The 20359-nt window shown below is 40.4% G+C and overlaps 1 protein-coding gene across 1 annotated transcript in view; it reads right to left on the reverse strand.

The window, feature by feature from the left end:
- LOC121188932 (guanine nucleotide-binding protein G(I)/G(S)/G(T) subunit beta-1) overlaps positions 1-18978 on the reverse strand; it is a 35855-nt gene extending 16877 nt beyond the window's left edge. Inside the window, exon 1 of the mRNA XM_041048881.1 lies at positions 18592-18978. The gene's annotated coding sequence lies outside the window, so the exon portion shown is untranslated. The remainder of the gene's footprint in view (positions 1-18591) is intronic.
- Positions 18979-20359: the final 1381 nt, after the last annotated feature.

Raw genomic sequence — 20359 nt, forward strand, 5'->3', positions numbered from 1 at the left:
AAATATTACATGGACTTGGACCATCCTCGTAGGGCACTACGATTCCAAAATCAGTATTTTCCAGTCGACTACTTCACTACTGTTTCAAGTCAACGTCACTTTTTATTACCTTATAACCATAGCCTTTAACCGGATGAACGATTTCAGTCATCGGATGTCTGGATCTTCAGTTCGGAACAGCTAGTTTAGATTTAAATAAAACAACCCCATTTAGTCATTTAAAGTGAAGTCTGTTAGTATTTGACAAGTGGCATGCTTGGCATGTGCTGCACATCAGAAGTGCTGAAGTCCACCACATCCACACGTGTCAGAAATTAAAACAATGGCTTTATGGTTCAGAGGTTAGCTTTCAGCTTTAATTTTTTAAAAAACACTGTAAGAAGTCTATAATCTATTTCCTTGAGCAAAGGCTCGGCATCTCTCCATGTCAGATGTTTGCTCCTTAAAGAAAAAACTTTCCTTTCCTCCACTTTCCTAAAATTGTCTCAATTTCCAACTGCTTTGTATGAATGAATTACGAATCTTTTTTACAAAATGGCCTCTGTACTCAAAAATAGCCTGGCCTCTAAACAACAATTCTGAGATCAGGTCGATTTCAAATGGATGAAATGTGAAAGGATTTCTACTGACAAAAACATTAAAAAAGGCAGTGCTCTTTACTGGTGATTAGTATTAGAGGTGTGATTCAGAAGACTCTTTTTCCCTTGTGCTGGTGGTGGGAGTGTTGAAACCACTGGCAGCCCAACAGATAGAGCCTTGACTTCACTGCCTTCTCTTTCTGCCAGCTATTTTTAGAGAGGTGGTGGGGGAGGAGGAGGAGAAAGAGGAGGAGGGAAGCAGACTTCACATTTTCCAGCCACTCCTATCAGCTCCGACATCTCGAGCACAACACAGTGAGAAGGAGAGAGGAAGTGTAATTCGACTCCACACACACACACACACACAGAAACGCACTTCATTGGTATTTCTCCTTCCCATACGGCAATGATCATGCATGCACCATTCATTTTCACATCATACAGATTTAAATGAGCTACTTTATCAGAAAAGATATCAAAGAAAGGATTGACAAATAACTTTGAATTTTTAGATGGCAGAAAGAAAAATTTATGATTTAACACAATCATGACAATAAAACTGCTCTAATGTACTATAAACCAGCACACATAATCAAAAGTGGACCTATGATAAGACTGACAATAACATCTGAATTATATAAAATGAAAAGACTGTAGGATAGCTTCATGAAAAACAAAATTAATTAAAGGCTAAACAAAAGCCGTAGGGCTTCAGGTGTGAATGGATATAAATCGCAGGATGGTCTAAGTGTGGTTTTGGTTTGGCAGTAGATTTTTGGGGTAGAGGAGAGACTCCACCCTGATGACATAAGGAGTGGGGTAGGTAGTGAGATGTTCTGATGCACAAGAGGATAGAGGCAAGAGAGGCAAGCTGGAGGACAGAGCCAGATTAAACTAATGAGAGTGAACAAGCAGAGGACAATTGGGAGGGGAGCTGCTAATTAACCCCTTGGTGAAGGGGAGCAAGGCTCAGTAAGCTTCCCAGCATTTAACACTGAGCAGAGGAGGCATGCAGTCACTTCACCATGGGTTTTTCTTGGCATTCTCAAAACATACATTTTTTAAATCTGTTTTTTAATAATTCCTCATCTGTTTTTCAGTCAAACGCAGTCTGTATAAACATGCATATGCAGTACAAAGTGTATTGGGTCTCATTTTCATACTGTATGCAAAAGGCGCAAATAAAAAATCCCACACTACTGTGGCAACATTTTACTGATTATCTATGAGATGTGACTGACACGCCCAACAAAATTAAAAGATAACACAATTGTCAGTGATGGGGTTTTCACTAGCATTCCCCCACTGAAGAACAATGTTTTTTGTCATACCATATATACTTGAAAACTAGTCCTGACTACTGTTCGTCTCCTTTAGAGAACGAGTCCAGATTAAATTACAGGTTAAATTTTTTCTCTCCTTTTGAAAAGTCAAAATTTGGTCTGATTTTTAAAAGCACATCTACCAATAGTGCAAACATGTGAAATTACTTTTATAATAATGTGTGAAATTTGTTGACAAGCTAATCTGACACTGAAAAATAATGATATTCAATATACAATGGAAATGTGTTATTTGCCCAAAACTGTTCAAACTCTAACAAGCTTCTTCACATCTTTTAAGTTAGCATAGCAAATGAACAAAGCAGAATAGAAAACAATAATGGCGAAGGACTGTGTATAGCCAGCACCAATCCATTAAAATGCCTGCATCTTTAATGGATTGGTATGAGTTATACAAGCCCAGTACTTTATCTGTTTGCTCTGAGTATGTCGAGTGATAAAAAAAAATGCTGCATTTTACTCCATTAAAACACTGGAACCAACAGTGTTGTGGTCAAGAGAACTACAGACAGACAAGAGTTTACAATTAAATTGTAACAAGGATTTGACATGATGGTGTGTGTCAGTGTCAGGGGGAGAGTAAAGGTGATTCCCTTTGGATAATAAAAAAAAACAAAAAAAACAATATAGATAGGGGATATGGTGTACACTGTGAGCAGAACTGTTGCGTGAAAGGGGAAAATGTATGTAATCAGTATTACAATGCTTTCATTTTTCTATACTGCCCAGCTGTGAGACATCTGCAGACCGTCATGTATTAAAAAGTTAGTTTTCGAAAGGTGGGGAAGAGACAGTGGTCTTAATAATTTACGCCCTCCTGCTTGGATACCAGCTGCCACACCCCTTGCCTTCATGAGGGCTGCATCCCAGCTCCTCAGTCTGATTGTTTCTTCTAACCCACTTCTCTGAGGGACCTTATATTCCCGTGTTTCAGGGTGCCATTTAGGTTGTGGCCAATTTCCTGTTCCTGGAAATGAACAGTATGAGGGGTACTGCAGGATATGGATTGGGCTGTTCTTTGTTGCAAGTCAGTCAGTAACTGGCTGTGGCAGAGTCTCAGCTACCAATCATCTCTGTCAGCATGCTGCCTCCGCCTTAATACGAGTGCCTCTCTAAGCAGGCGTTTCCTTTTTAAGGGTGTTTCCCTAGCTGTGCTTGTCTTTCTCTCTTCCCTTTGTCAAAACATTCAGCGGATGTGGCGACAGCACACACACTTTACAAATACACTTGCTCTGTGGTTTCTTCTACTACCATTGCACTTGCCAGTGTCCATCTAGACTTTGAATCAGGCTATGCAATCAGCTGCATTACAATAACAAGTTACAAAGGACATCCTGACAGGCGAGCTTATGTTAACAGACAAATGTAGGGATGAAAGAAAAAAAAGAAAGAGACAGGGGGGAGGCTGGTACTTCACAAAAAATTAGGTCAGTCAGACTTACATCAGGCCTAGCCCATGGTAAACAAATAATCAAAAGTGACTGAATGCAAGAAGCTGAACACAATGAGGCTGCCATGAGACACGTGACTTTGTTAAGCTACAGGGAATATATGACTGAAGGACAGAGGGAACCAATGGATAAACGACAGTAATCACAATTAACTTGATACCTATAAGAGTATTACTATATTGTACAGAATATAGGTTAGTGAATGATGGTACCTTTAGCTTTATGTTTAAAGTGTGCCATTCAAAGTATGTAAGTAAGAGACTAGTTTTGAATTTATGCATAAGCAGAGAAATACAATCACCAGGCACATTATTAGGAACACCCATACAAATGCTAATTCACGCAAGTATCGAATCAAGTATTAAATGCAGATACGGGTCAGGACCTACAGTTAATTCACATCAAACATCAGAGTGGGGAAAAACGTGATCTCAGTGACTTTGACCGTGACATGATTGTTGGGGCTTAGCGGGCTGGTCTGAATTCTTCTGAAACTGCTGATCTCCTGGGATTTCCACCCACAACAGTCTCTAGAGTTTCACTCAGAATGGTGCGAAAAACAAAAAACAGTAGCAGTGAGCAGCAATTCTGAGGACGGAAACACCTTGTTGATGAAAGAGGTCAGAGGAGAATGGTGAGAGTGGTTGAGAGCTGACAGAAAGGCTACGGTAACTCAAGTAACCACTGTTTACTAATGTGGTGGGCAGAAAAGCACCTCAGAACGTACAATATGTTGAAGGCAGATGTGTGACAACAGCAGAAGACCACGTTGGGTTCCATTCCTGTCAGTCAAGAACATAAATCTGAGGCTGCGGTGGACACAGGCTCATTAAAACTGGACGGTTGAAGACTGAGAAAACGTAGCCTGGTCTGATGAGTCTCGATTTCTACCGAACCATGCAGATGATAGGGTCAGAATTTGACGTCAACAGCATGAATCCATTGGACCCAACTTGCCTTGTGTCCACAGTCCAAGCTGGTGGTGGTGGTGTAATAGTGTGGGGAATTTTTTTCTTAGGAATGTTTTGGGCCACTTAATACCAGTCAATCATGGTTTGAATGCCACAGCCCATCTGAGTATTGTTGCTGACCATATGCATCCTCCTTCATGGCCATAGTTCACCATCTTCTAATGGCTACTTTCTGAATGATAATGGACCATGTCACAAAGCCAAAGTCAACTCAAAGTGGTTTCATGAACTTGACAATGAGTTCAGTGTAGTTCAGCGGTTCCCAGTCACCATATCTGATCTGCAATGTATGAACACACTTGAACACCACAGATAGCTTCGAGACAGCCATCTGTTCTGCATCATTGTATACGTGCCTGCTTTTATTTAGAGATAAACATCACAATTGGTTTGAAAATGCAACTGTGTGAAAGAGCGTGGTCTTATCCCCTAGCTGATTATGTGAATATGCACATCATCAGTCCAGGAAAAAGAAACTTCAATAACAAAAACAAGATTACTCGATTCCACTTCGGCTTCAACAAACCATGAAACGCAGTGTGCAACTAACTCGTTTGTGTGTGTTGTTTTCAAATGTCATTTTTTATTTAAATGGTCAAACAGTGCACCTAAGTCAATGCCAGAATGGTAATATGGCAGATGGCTGTAAAACCCCCTTTTTCATGGCTTACAATGGGACTACACTTACAGGTCTTGATGTAAGTGGAATGGCTTTTAGAAAAGCACTCTATCTGGAGAGAAGGCACCCCATTTCTTCTTCTTCTGTCCATCCATCCATCCAGTGGAAGAAAACTCTTTGCAATATTTACAAGCATTCTCCCACTCCACTCCTGTACTCTCTCACTTTAAGTTAGGCAAATCTCTTATTGTGCCTCAGCACCTCCAGTCCAACTGCTAGCGACAACCTGACCACTCACTAGCTCTAACTACCATTACTAGCCACAGTATGACTAGTAATGAAAAATGTAAAAAATAACAGGTAGTAGTTTATAACAGCAAGCTACCCTGACCCAAATCCTCAGGTATTTTCGATGGATTGTGTTAGCTTAATGGTGTCCAAGGTGGATCACACACCTAAATTTCTGCTCCTGGTGTAAAAAATACAGTCAAACTTCATGCTTGGGATGTAGAGATGAAGTCAAAATCCTGTATAGACCTTACTGCCACATCAGAATTTACTGTAGCCCTACTTTAGCTAAACGTGTACTGTGAAGCTGGATGATGTAAAAAAGTACAACAATCAGATCATATTCAGTGCTGGCAGTGATTCTGTGTGAAAGAACTCTGACGGCAATCTGAGGTAGAAAACATGGTCAGAACGTGTCTGATAAAAATATTATGTCAGTTTCCATGTTTAAAGATATTTTGACTGTTTTAGTAGAGCACAGGCCAAATGATACTGTGAGCAGCAAAGCTTTTTTTTCTGGTCTGGTTGGTGGGTGAGGGTCCATCTAAGTGCTGTGGGGAAGTGATGCATGGTAAATGCAGCTGAAACACAACCAGGTCACAAAGAAGGCAGGAACAAGGGGGCTGATGATGCAGTAAGAGAAGACAGAAGGGGATTGCTTCTGGACATTTCTTAAAAGCCCCATCCAATCTCACTCACTTTGTCATTCTCTCCAAGACATACCCTTCCTCTATGCCTTGGTGTTTTCCATCCAAACAGAAGGCAACTGCAGCACTGTAGAAGAAAAGGTGAATCCTTACTCTCCCTGTTTGGCCAGAATCAGTATGAAAGAAAATACTGCAGAATGTTTTTATGCTGGAGTTGGCAAATACCAGCGTACCAATACAAAACAACATATTTTTTAACCATGTAATTGGCTGATTTTATGATTTTTTTTCCCAATTTCACATTATATGCCAAAATGGTCACATTTAGCGCTGTTGATCTAGCGAAAGAATGATTCTCCTTGAAAATTCAACGCTGTGAATAATTAACCTGATAAGCGCAGGGAAAAGCATGCACTAATAAGAACATGCTATTGGACCTGGGTCATATTATGCATGTGCTTGTTTTCCATCGTTCACAAAACAAGGCAGTGACTAAATGACAGTTAAGCCATCTTTAGTGGCTGCTGTCCGATTTATTGATACAGAAAAGCAACGTCAATTCATAAATCAAATTTGAGAACTAGACCAAAAACTATGTGCAGTTGTGCACCCTGATTATTTAACAGCATATGTTATCCCCACCTGTTTACACATTTGGATGCTGCAGGCGGAGGCATCCTTTATCAAACGCCTTCGGACTCTTCTTCAAAAAGGGTGGGACAGCTGTTCAGACTGTCTTGACATCTTTTCGCGTAGCAAAGATCTCAAGGCTATTTATTTTGTTTAAGAGTAGCCTATAGGCTGTAATGTTTCAGTAAAAAATGATTTTCACATTAAAGGCCAGAGATGACAGAGGATAAGGTGAAAATGCAGGCACAGCACAGACATCTGTGCCAATACATCAGGAATCGTCTGTGGACTGACTATGGCCAGTTACAGGATAGAATTACAGTTTATCTAAAGGTGCCTAGTGGACACTGAAATTGTGGGTCAACTGACAATAGTTAAGTGGCAGCGTGACACACTCAGAACCACCACAAACCCCTGCTTTATTAGGGGCAGCCATGGTGCAGCAAGTTAAGAGTGCGGCTTTGGACAGCCTGAGATCGGAGGGTCGTGGGTTCAACCCCTCGACCAAGCGCAAAAAATGGATACGGTGATGGTGAAGGAGATGCGCCTCCCCTGCCTCTGCAACCCTGAGCAAGAGGCCAGGAGGGATCAATAAAGTAATTAAAATTAAATTACAATGTACCTCTAATGGCAAAGGGGAGAAGTGTAGTGGTTTGTCTCCCCAAATATGTCACTATAAAGACTATTTGAAATCTTTCTGAGTGGCTGCACTGGTAACAGCAGCAGTTCCATGTACTGGCCACTTCTCCTAATAACATATAGTGTAGGCAGTAAGCAAAGGCAGACAAACTGTGGATTACTTTTTAATCAATGTCTGAAGAGTAGGTGGATTTTAAATCCTTATGGGTCTCAAGAAGAATGGCAGAACTGAACTGAACAGCCTCGGGTTCCATAACCCATTTTACTCCACTGAAAGTGGAGCAAAATCCTGGGGGTACAAATGAGTATGCATAAGCTGACACAGTTCTGATCATGTTCAGCTCAGTTTATGTGCACAATTCATCTGACAGAAAAATTAAACATTATAGTAGAGCAATATTCTTACTCGAAGAGGCTACCTTTACCTTTTCCCTGAATAGTTTTGTGGTACCTCCCATTCTGGTGTAAACTGGTTGGAATCATACCAGAAAGATGGTTTCATTATTCAGCTATTCTTGGCAAGTCAACATTTTGCCACTGAAACGTCCACACCAGACAAACATGAGCTCAGAAGAATAAGAGATACATTAACAAAATACCTGACACACATTTGCTTTATATGCTTTCATATTTGATATCATGTAAGTCCACTGAAGCCTCATAGATCAGGAGGGGTGAAGGGCTGGCTTTAGAAAAAAGCATTTTAGAGGACACAATGGAGCTGTATGCGTGACACAAAAACCTTTCTACATCAGCGGACTTGGAGCCAGGGGCAATAAGTGTATGTTGAAACCCTTGCATTTCCTGGACAACAGTCACACTACCTAAAAGCTTAAGAAAGACAACGCACGGTCAATAACACAATGCACAGTTAGCTTGCTTCTCTTACTGAAAGTATGCTTATTAATGAATGTTAAACCCTCTGATTTTGCTTGGGCTCATGGTTTGGCACATTGGTGACAAACTTGCCTCTCTTGCAGTGAATGTAATTATAGGAGCATGAATGGTTTTCATACAGGTGTTACCAATAAGACAAATTGACAGTGTTTACTTCTTCCTATTCACAGCTTTGTGCGTACCCCGCTCAGTGCCCCACGTGAACTGTGATAGGTTCCAGCCCCTTGTGACCCTGCACAGGTTAAGTGTATACAAAAAGGCAATGGAGGAATCAAAATTTTATTTATTCAAGTGTTTCTATGGCCTTATATGACTGAATTTCAGTATTGCTACCTTCTACCTCATGATGCTATGCTCTACAGAGCGCATTACCCTTATATTTAGCAAATTTGCATTCTAAAAATTCCTTTACATTTGGCTTTTCATGAATATACACTTCTTGCATTATTTTTTCCTTCTGTCCCCTCCTGTTTTCCCAAGTCCTGTTCTTAGATTGATAGTGATACTGCCCATTATTTCCTGTTGCCTTCCTTGCATTTTTCTGTTAAGAAAATGTGTTTTATTGTATGTATACCAGGCAAAAGAACATTTTTTCATGCAGATCTGTGTATTTTCATTTTTTTTTTAAATCTTATCTGAAACTAAGGCAGGGTACTGAACCTCTATTTAGAGCAAGAATTACCAAGGTTTTTTTTTTAATGCAATATGGCTCCTATCACATTGCTTGTGTAAGCTGCTGTCTGTTGTGCACAAGTTCACTTACTCACAGAGTATCAGCAGACATTCCCCTTTTCTTGTATTTAAGTGTTTAAAAAAAATTGTTGTAGAGGACATCTTTATATTTAGAAAAGGTACTGAAACACACAATGTATCTTTTAAATACAGCTGTTCCACTATTAGTTAAAACAGGCTTGAGCCTACATACAAACATCAATTGCTAAATGTAGATGTGGAATTTGGGTGAACTGTCCCTTTAACTGGGCGCAATTTCATCTGTGTGCTCTCTCAGCGTGGCTGCCTGCTGTGGGTAATGTCTGATGATAGGGGACATAACATCAATGCAACTGACAGTAGAGTTTAATTGATCAGTAAAACATTCCATGATGCGGTGTGCTTTTACTAGACGGGGTGCATTGTTGGTAAGAATAGCAGACACTGGCTATTGTAAAGCAAGTGACCAAAAACAGGTAAATGGATCTATCTAAATGAAAACAACAAATATTTGACAATCTGATTCACTATAAGCTGGTCTGTAATACAATCCTCTGACAATCACAACACAGAAAAAAAAGTGAAAAAGCAACTCCGAGCACAAGGCTCAAGCCAAACAGATTCCACAGGCTAGCAGTAATGTTGGCCGACAAAAAAAAGTCACATACATTAACAAAGGTATGTTTTGTGCTTTGGACAGCTGCACAAGCAGCTTTTCATACAAGGAAATGAATGAGTTAGATTAAAAAAGGAAAGGAAAAAAAAGCAAAGGAAGGTCAGGCTAGCCCAAAGCCAAAAGCATGACTTTATTTAAAACATAAAATACACTCCTTTGATTGCATTAATAATCATACCCCTCCCCCCATGCTTTCTCTCCAAGCTTCCAAGAGAAGAACAAGTGTGTGTGAAGAGTCACATGACAGCTAACCCACTCTTTTGCTCAAGTGACTGTGGCCTTTCTTGCTTTAAAGAGGAAGTAATCTCACTACTTGCAGTCTTTCCCCCGTCATCTTGGGATTCAGGTTTGGTCACATTTTCCCTGTGGCAGTCAAATGTAAGGCCTAGACTGTAAATAGACAGAGAGGTGGTCTCTGTTCAAAACAGAGTAGACGTTGACATGCACATTCAAAGTACTGCTGGGGCTTGTGATGGGCTTTCGGCAGGGTTACACAGTGTCTGAGTGGTGACAGGCTTGTATGTGGGTCATTAAGCGGCCTTGGTGCCACTTACTTTGACTATTCAAAACACTGGCCAAGACCTTTTGGTCAGTGGTGACAAGCTATGGATGCATAACTGCACCTACAGTCAAACTACACACAAATCTAAACACTGTGAAAACATTAGGTAGAATTTGTAATGTTGACCCAGAGAATAACTTGCAGGGTAAAAAAACAAATCTCAACAGAATAGACAAACATGCAAGCATACTTGAAAAAACAGAGATTTGGGAACACGCGTTTAGTGTGTTATAGAGCTGTGTCGATAAAATCGATTCTCCTATTCTCATTTTATTTTGTAAAGATCGATCGCGTACGAACTCGCGTCATCGAATTCACGCATGCGCGCGTGGTGTGAAGCTACCAAACAATGAACATGCCGTCAGACAGTACGCAGTGCTTACTGTCCGACGTAATTTAGTAATGCCCAAGTTTGCACTTTTTTATTTTTAACGTTAACTAAGCATTGCTTACTGTCCGACGATGTTCAATGTTTGGTAGCTTCACACCACGTGCGCATGCCTGAATTTGATGACGCGAATTCGTACGTGAGCACGTACGAATCAATCCTTACAAAATAAAATGAGAATAGGAGAATCGATTTTATCGACACAGCTCTAGTGTGTTACTGTACAAAAACCAGGATGTATAAATTATCAGAGTACATATTTGGCATACATGTTGCCACCTTGTCGTGTTCATGTGGCAACATGAACACGTCCAGTCCATATCAAACACTGCCTGTGATTTCAAACAGGAAGCAAAATGGCTTCATGTCAAGAGAGGAGATAATACCCCTTCATACAGAAGACATGCATATGATGTGTGTCTACTGAACGGGCATTCAACTTGTGCTAGACAAGTTCGTGCGAGACAGCTGCCACAGGTTAGTCTCTGCTTGTCATAGGTTAGTCTCTGCTTGTCACTGTTGGCTGAGACACCAGTCTGTAGAGTAGCTCCATGGAATTACAGAACTACCACATAAAAGTTATCTTTCTGTTTCACTTCTGTCCTCTTGTCCATACAATGCACCCTCACTTGCCCACATGAGCTCATTTTCTGTTTCTCTCTTTGGGAGTCTTCTTATATACTGACTAAGATGTTTATCATTAAATTAATATTACAACCAATTAGCTTATTAGAAGGCAACCTGCATTGAGAATCCCATTAAAACAAAGGTTGACCTAAATCACACTTTCAACCCTTGTCAGGAGGACTGTTGTAAAGCTGGTTTGACTTGACCCATTCAGATACAGGCATTTGACCTGCAGCTGAATGGAGTTTAAGAGAAAGATGGAATCACACCTAAACCGAAACTTTCACGATATTTGAACAAGCACTGTACTGGAAAACTAAGCGTAATATGTTAGAGTGCCCCCAGAGTCATTAAATCCCCCTCCGATGTGCCCTCTGTTGATGGTCAAGCTGAAGGAACTTATTGTCTGTGCTTTGTTGTGTTGAAGGTGTGACTGTTGTTTGTTTGTGGGTTTGAGCAATAGCAGGTAAGTATCCACAGTAATGCTGGCAGTATGCTACATTCAAAATCAAAACTTCCCTGTTTTCACATGGAAAAATACAAGTGCTTTGGGTTTCAGTTGCCACAATGCTCTCAGGCCTCCGGTCAGAACTTTCACACAGTCATTCACTGCCGCAATACACAACTGCAACTGGCAATGTCATGTGATTAGTTGCACATTCATGCATTTCCAATTTAACCTGCTAATTTTTCAGTTATTCTGACATTACATAGCAGAAGACCAATTGTGTCAAATGAGTTGGGAACCAGTCCGTTCTAAAGAGTCAGCTCCCAGAATGACAAATATGCCAAGACTGATGCCAGCTTCAGTTTCATTCCCAAGACCATTACAGCAAGTCATACTGTATGTTCATTACAGTTTTCAGCACTGATTAAACTCTCAGACAGACTAACATAATCTTAATTAGCACCTGAGCATCTTTCAGGCAAATAGGGAAGGACAACTGTCATACGTATTGTCCATATAAATCATCATGGCTGCAACTCTACATGCAAAAGAATAACTGAAAGGACATAGTCTGCAACTGTAGTTGGCCAGTGGCACAAAACAGTTAAGTAAACAGCATGTACAGGAACTTGCAATGGTCATAATTGATTTATAGCCAAGATATAAAATACAGAGTACACTATTTTATAGTGTCTGAATTTCATTTCACTTTAAAATACATTACATCAAATTAATGTTGTAGCTGAATAAATCTGCCACTCACTGCACACACATTGTAGCAGCTTTTGGGTTTGTGTTTGACCAATCACCAACACTCAATACAACATTAGGGCCATTAAACAGTATTACCCTCTGGTGTAGGGGCTTTCTGCTAACCGGAAAAAAAAACAGTGGCTCACATACTACATTTAGACCTAGGCAACTCCAGATGGGAGGATGGGATAAAGTCCCCAAATTCCTAGAAAAGTTCCATGGTTCTTTGAAAAGTTCCTGTTATTGGAAAAAGCTAGAAACAACAAGCTAGTCTTTTATTTTATTGTTATTTTTTATTTCATCAACAAAGCATTGGAAATATCAAACATTTGATGTGGACTAGGCGTGTTCAAGTTGCAACAGCTGGAAATATCACACAGCAAGGTGGCATCAATATGTATGCTAAATATGCATTCTGACAATTTCCTTTTAGTCCCACTTGAACCTGTTTATGCAATGTTTTTTAGCAGGGGATTTCACTGTTGGGATTAGATCTATCATCATCCCCTTCACTCCAACTCCAACCAGAGGAAAGACCTCCTGTTGTTGTGAGCATGCTGGTGATTGCACCCAGTGCCATATTTGGCAACCTTTGAGAATACGCCAAATTTGATTTGGAAAACTGTATACTGCAGCTCTAAGCCTTCCACTGGCACTTAGGGTTAAAAATAACATGTAGACCTGCAACTGGTGATAACAGTGTGTGCAAGTGTCAGACAGTGTGTAGTGTTTGTGCTGTGTATATACCTAATATAGCTAGACTCATGACCAGTAACACAGGATACAGGTCAACTTATGTGCTAGCAAATCTTTGAACAATCGTCTTAGACAGCTCTAGACCAAAGTATTGTTAAAAATACAGCTGTAGCGACAGAGAGCTACAATTACACAATTTTTAGACCCACATTTGCCTATGGATGTGCAACACGCCCTGATGAAACAGTTTCAGTTGTGTTCTGTAGGAAGCTTAGAGAGTGAAGAGGAAAAAGGATTTAGATTGCTTAACCACAACACCAAACCTAAAAGCATAGTAATGGAAGACAAGGCAGAGGCCACCACTAATGGTCCATTTAAGTTAAGATACAAGAATAAGATAGTTGATGAAGACACCATTGTGTATGAAGAGAGTTACGTCTTTGAGATAACAGAACAATGGAGAAGCCAAGGCCCATGCTGTCCTGGATGTTTATTCCAGCACTTGCACTAAAATGATGGAATAAGGAACCAGGAAAATAGATGTTTTACAGAAAAGTGAGTGAGACACTTAAGCTACAGTGGGCTGACGTGCCACCAGTTTTCCTTTAAGAACATCAATATACTTGCATCCTATATTCTCTACAACTTGTTACGGTCTCATTTCTGAAGTCACACCTGCAGTGCCAGTTTAGACCTTCCTATGTTAACAGACATATTTGCGTGACATGCAAATGTGTCTGCAAGTTGGAAAAAACTACAATATTTCCACTGGCGTAATATTCCCTGGCTTGGGTTGAACAGTAATGTCAGAGTTTTCTTTCATTCCAATATTTTTTGTCCAAAGTTGCTAATAGGTTATACAAACAATAAATCTACTGAACACAGTGGAAACGGTTCCTCTGTAAGAAAATACACTGCCAAAATGCTACATTTCTGACAATGGACTAACAACCGATCATGTCAGACAGAGGAAGTAATTTCTAACCGATCATACGGCAGTCTTTTAGGAATCAACAAAACACTTCCTTAAACTTACAGAGTAAGGTTGGCTGAGTTAGCTTAATGCCACATGTTGTTGTTTTGGTAATTAAAACTGGACAGAAAGACAAGAGAGCTACCTCTGAGGAAACTCACCTAAAATGGCAACCTTAAAAGTACAGAGCTTTTCTGGATAAACTAGGTAACAAGATGTCAATTGTGTGGTGGTACTTTGGCTACTCAGGACATATTTAGCCACACAGTTGATAAGGCCAGCCTAAATGAGACTGTGGTACTTAGAGGCCAATACAAAACAGAAAGATGGCGTACACTGTCAACAGTGCCAATAGAGACAAGAGAGTTTAGCACCTGAAGCCACATGTTACAAAAATATAGACAGAATGAAAACACCAGCAATTAGACCCATTAAAATGGCAAAAGACATTGCGCTGATATGCACAGTCAAACATTAGGGCTTTTACTGAATGAACGTGACTTACCCAAGTTATGTGCCCCCTTTACGTAAGTATTTCTGACTGTGGGATTTATAGATAAGCACTGACAAGCTTTGAGATTTTTCTTCATTTCTATATAAGTCTGGGTAAAGTTTGACTGATATGTTACATAGGAGTCTTTCTTTGGACAAGCCACAATTTGGCGCAGATAGGTAGCCACCAATGTTAATTCAGTGCTGCTGTTTGAGTCTTTGAGTCTTGTTATGAAACACCTATGCCGACATGCTGTAGAAATTACCAAGCCTAGACAAATATGTGCTGTTCTTTTGCCACTGTTATGAGTAGAAAGGTATTATGGCAGCTACTACCACACTTACCTTGCTATGTTTATTGTTTATAATACACTGTACAAAACAGTGCATAGCGTTAAAAGTGGGAGAAAGGTAAATGAAAACTTGTTTTCATACGTGAACAGTCTTAATATTCATCAATCTGCAATAAGACAGAGGTGCTACATTTTAGATGTTTTTTCAGGCACTTCTTCGCAAGGCCATTCAGTACTTTTCTGCCTTTTAAAGATGCCTAATGGACACACAGTTAAGAGCAGCATCATATCAGTGGTGAAGAAAAATAAGCACTATCACTGACCAAAGCCATATAATCCCAAAGAGTGAAATCCACATACTAAGAATTTAATCCCATTCATATCCTGCACTTGCAGATTAAAAAAAAAAAAAAGTACATGAGCAGGATGAAAATCCTTATTTAAAAACAAATGTGTTTTAAACACATGGTCATTAAATGGTGGTGACACTCATCCTACTGACAAGCTCTACTGTGTACAGACCCAGGGACAAATGTCCTTCAGACACACATTACTGCCATGAAGGCAGTCAAACAAGCTTGTCATACACCACTTGTATCATCGCATAGGCATCAACACAATTCTTCATAAACGCCTGCAGATTATGTCATTACTGTCCACCAGGGCCACTGGACAGAGGACCAAACACACTCTGGGTATCAGTTTGGTGTGGGTCACATCCAGATCACACAAACTGCCAAGCATGAAATGGAACAATGTTTTATGCCTAGTTCAATAACTGGATGCTGTTGGATGTGCTTACGAGTTATTCTCAAACCAAAGCCATCACTAATAAAACTTTAAACATGCTCAGTTCAGAGCTATGTATGTGCTTTGTACTTTATCTGCAGTGGATTACAGAGAAAAAGCAGCTGCGCTAAAAGCCTAAAGTCCTGGACCAGTTCATTTACAAAGCAATTATCTGATAAATCACAACAAAATCTTAAATTCCAGTGAAGGTGAGAGACTGAGACAGTGGTTACTGTGAGCGATAATAAGGACAGAATAAAAGAAAAAATAAATCAGTATTGGGAATTTAGGGTCAAAGCTTGACAATTAAATGTAACTAGGAAATTCAATGGCATTGCAGATTTGCAAAACTCAGCTCTACCAAATTCATAAGCTAGGCAGCCGAAATTAGACATAAATAATATATATTTATATACATGTGAACTCTGGCAAGAGGATATGTGGCTAGAATATAAGGCACATAAAAGTACACAGAACAGGTAAAGTTTTCCAAATAAAGTTGAATACATGTAACATTTGTTCAAATTATGTGCTTTAACTAAAATGTGGGGGGAAAAAACAACTAAAACCTGAGCAAAAATCTAGAGTCTAGATTTATTTTTAATTTACAGACCTTATTTAAAACTATTCAGTACATCCAAACGAGACATTTACTCAGGATTAAGAAAAATATGTCTCATTTTCCTTTGGTGTGGTTATAGATGCATCAAATTAGACTTTAACTTTACTATCAAAACATGTAAATCAAATGTTTATTTATTGCAAATCGTACAAATATTTATCATAATTGCCATGTTCCATGGTCTTCAGGTTCACAGTCAAGATGTACAACACCCCTTCCCCACCATGTTGTCCTGTATCTAAGGTGCACATATTAGATTCATCTGAGCAGGAATCCCATCAGCTTTAAAACGTTTTTAATACAAGTACATTTTGTACATTTTTACGATAGGGGAAAAATCAAAGAAATCTTTCCTGCCAAACCTGAACCCATCCGATGCTCGGCAGCTGTCTCTCTCAGTCTGAGAAAAAGCGGTGATGAAAAAGGCTCTGAACGCCATCTTGTTCATTGCAGCTGCTTGGGCCCTGAATACAGGAACCCATTCATTCGAGGAGGCGGAGGGAGGGGGCACACTGGCAAAATGAATTCATCTTTGTGAACCAATAAATACAAATAGCTCTTTTAAGAAACGCCGAAATTTTCCTGAAACGACTACAAATCGGCTATTTTCATAAATTAATTCTTTAGATGCGAAATCTTAACGCTGCTGGTCAATAACTTCGTCAAAGCGGTAGGCTACATGTATCTTGCCTCGGTGCTGGAGGAGGCGCTCAGCTCGGCTTCCTGCGACAGCCCGTCTGGCTCGTTGCTAAACCACCTTTCGAAATATCTACCACTAAAGAAAAATCTCCGGACTCCGCTCTTCTGTTTAAACACCTTATGCCGGTGTGCTGACTGGGATTTGATGCTTCATCAGGGATAGAGTGTCCCCGTTTTCCGGGCCAGGGCTTGAAATACTATGGAGCAGCGCGGCCCGGTGGGGCATGGTTACTGTAGCTGCTAACAACTTGCCCCGCAACAAACCAGTGATCGAGATAAACAGATTGTCAAAATCCAATTAGACAATCTCGTTTTCACTTCATTAAAAGAAGAAGTTCAAATTAAGGCCGAACGGTATGTTCACAAATTGACGCTGGTTTAACACTCGTGAAACTAAAATGGCTATTACCACTATCAGGTCCACAGCGGCGCTTATTGTCATTTTTCCCCATGCGATCTTACAGTTGTGTTAACACTTGGCAATAAATGTAAATTTCTATTATTATTATTATTATTTTTTTACTCTTCGTGTATTCTGAGGAAGAACTGCGCTAACAAATTAGCCATTTCCTTTTCACCACAACCAGTGGATGGCTGGTTGGCTGACTGCAGACCAAACGTGGGAATGTTAACATATAACGTTAGCTGTGGCATACAGTAGCTGCGATCCATGATAGTTTGGTTTCGATTCACTGAACGCTGTTAGCTCGACTAGCCCGTGTAAACACAGTCTGTCAAATAAGTGTGCACTGCTGAGATATTCGGCATTACGTAAATAATCTTAGCAAGGCAAATACTAGCGCTTCAGCGCACGAGTTTTACATAAAAGCGGCACTCAACAACAACACTGTTCATTTTCACTAAGGATACAGGCAAATTATTCTGGCTGCCATGTTCGGGATATACACACCCAAATCAGCCGTACCAAGCTGGAAACGTAGGCTGTGGCCACTGCTGGCTAACTTGTATGGACTGGATACAGAGCAGTGGGGGTGGTGGTGATCCTGTTAGTGAAGTAGCCATTTTTAGACTCCCTTCGTTGACAATTGCATGATGCTACACATTTTCAACACGAGTGGAAGTAAATCCAATCTGTGTTCACGTTTGTTTGAGTTATGCAAGTATAATAAGTTGCAACCGTGTAATCATCACCAACAGCTCGCCTAGGGTTAGTCAACAATAAACGAAGAGTAGCAAATGTACGTTCAATTAGCCTACCTGGCAATCATTTGCCATCTATAGAGCAAAGATTTGGAAAAAATATGGGCCGATATACACATCCAAAATGTGGTAATAGCTGGTATAAATATTACGTCTTGGTTGAACCCCGAATTGAAATATTTCTGGGGTAAATTGGATATTAAATCAAAGCCAATGTAGTTTAACCTAGAGAGCTTATTTCTTGAGAGAGGGAGAAAGATACCCGGACGTAGGAGAGGGGTGCTGGCTGACCTACCGAGCTGTCACCAACTAACCTGCTAATTAACATTAGCAATGGCCATTAACTACCTGGTTGCCGGATAGAACCATTAGATATAAAAGCAGTTCAATGCTGTTCTGGTTAACTGACGCCTGGGTTAACGCAGTGCGTTAAGTTTCTCCAACAGTGGCCCACACCCACTCTCTTGGCAGCAACGACTAGCTAGCAGCAGGCTAACAGCAGCTAACTCTAACGGAGGAGCCACTCAACCCAGTTTAACCCCTTTCGTTCATCCTCCCTGCTCGACAGGCTAGCCAACTGCACAGACACTTAATGCATTTCCTGAAGCGCAATTTCAAATATCAATACATTTCCTTACCCGCTTTCAGTCGAGGGTGTCCGTTGTTTATATCACATTGACTGGAAACAGCTAAATCTTGTCTCTCCTCTCTCCGCCCAGGCGCTCAGATTTAGCTAGTTTAGCTACCGAGGAGCGGCACTCCCCGAACCCAGTTTTTGACCCGCCGAGGGGGGAGACACACCGGCACAGAGGCGCAGAGACAAGGCGGTGTTTCACCCAGACAGACGTGTCAGAGTCCCGTTTGAGCGTTCTTCCGTTTCAACGCAAATTCCAACTCAAAGCAAAAATCCCTTCTTGTCTTTCCCACCGTCGTCGTCCCTCTTTTTTCTTCCTTCACGCCAGGATCTCAGTCGCTTCTTCCTCCAGCCATCAAACAGCAGAGATGGGCGCGGTAACCCTGCACTCAGGTCTGGGAAACCCCACGTTACGGCAGCGTCACAACGCACGGCGAAGGGTCGGCGACCACTCCAACAGACCAGGAAATACTGCCATCTTTGGTTACACCAGCACACCTAAGATAATATTTACCTGCCAGAACACAGCTTTTAATTTTACAACTTTGTTCGTTTAAAGAGTTAAAATCAATATGACCGAGCATGAACATTTTCCACGTTAAAGTGAGTTAGAACAACCGCCTGTGTGGTTCTGAAACTATAGGTTCCTGAGGTTACTTTCACTATAATCTACAAGGAACAATTCATTTAAATTTGGAAATGAAACTTATATTATCCCCTCGTACACACTGTATATGCTAATATGCGCCTGGGATCTTACTAAATTAGACATATAAGTTCAGAAGTGACTTTGTGTGACACGAACATGTTTGAGGAAAATGTCAGCTTCATTTCAGTACAGCAGCCGCTACTTCAAGCAAATAACCGTGGCATTTGCAATTCAAACCAGACTTTGCCACAAATTTAAGTACAGAAGTGCATGTACTTCCCTGCCAGTATGCATGGCTAAATCCATCTAATCCATCCATCCAACTTTAATACATGTACATTTAATAACGTAAAACATACGTTTTAGGGACTAAACTTGCTCTTGTAGTTATACTATGAAGGTGAAAAATTAAGAAATAATTCCCATAAATTATTCTGATAAACACATCTGTCAGGAAAAAAAAGGAAAGAAAAAAAGAAATCAGTAGAACATTCCAGACCATTTCCCCTACAATGATAGTTTAAATATCTGTTAAATAATTTATACTGATCCATTCAGCAATCACTTGACAGTCATCAATCTGTCACCATAAATTCAATCAATTTAAACTGGCAATAGAAGGTTTTTGTTGATATTCTCAGGCTATTAGCTTTGCCAGAATGTCTGGTTTATGAACTGGTGTCCCTGTGCTCTAGTTCAAGCTAAGAAATCAGTGGGGATTTACTTCCTGTGCAGAGTGTTTGTGGGTGGACCATCACTACAGCACAGATGACTTGATCATTATCTCCAGTAGTCTAGGTAGAGTGCTCAGAGGAGGTGTTAATGCTCAGCGGGTTAAAGCGTTACTTGGAGACATGGAACACTTTGACATCCTCAGGGACAACAAAGTGTGTATGGACTTGGTCCGATGGGGGAAGACGACAGCAGCATCATCTCTGGTTTGGATGAAGAACGCTCCTGAGAGAGCACTGTTCTGTCTGCTGTAGCCCAGCATTTGGGGATGTACTGTTTGTGCCAGATCTGTTTTGCTATTGTCTCTCTACGCTCACACTTTACATTGGCAGTAATTGTTGTTGCTTATTTTAAATGGAATATTTTTGTCTCATACTGAATTTGAACTAGT

Source organism: Toxotes jaculatrix, chromosome 2 (genome assembly GCF_017976425.1).
Source record: "Toxotes jaculatrix isolate fToxJac2 chromosome 2, fToxJac2.pri, whole genome shotgun sequence".
NCBI classification, from domain to species: domain Eukaryota; kingdom Metazoa; phylum Chordata; class Actinopteri; family Toxotidae; genus Toxotes; species Toxotes jaculatrix.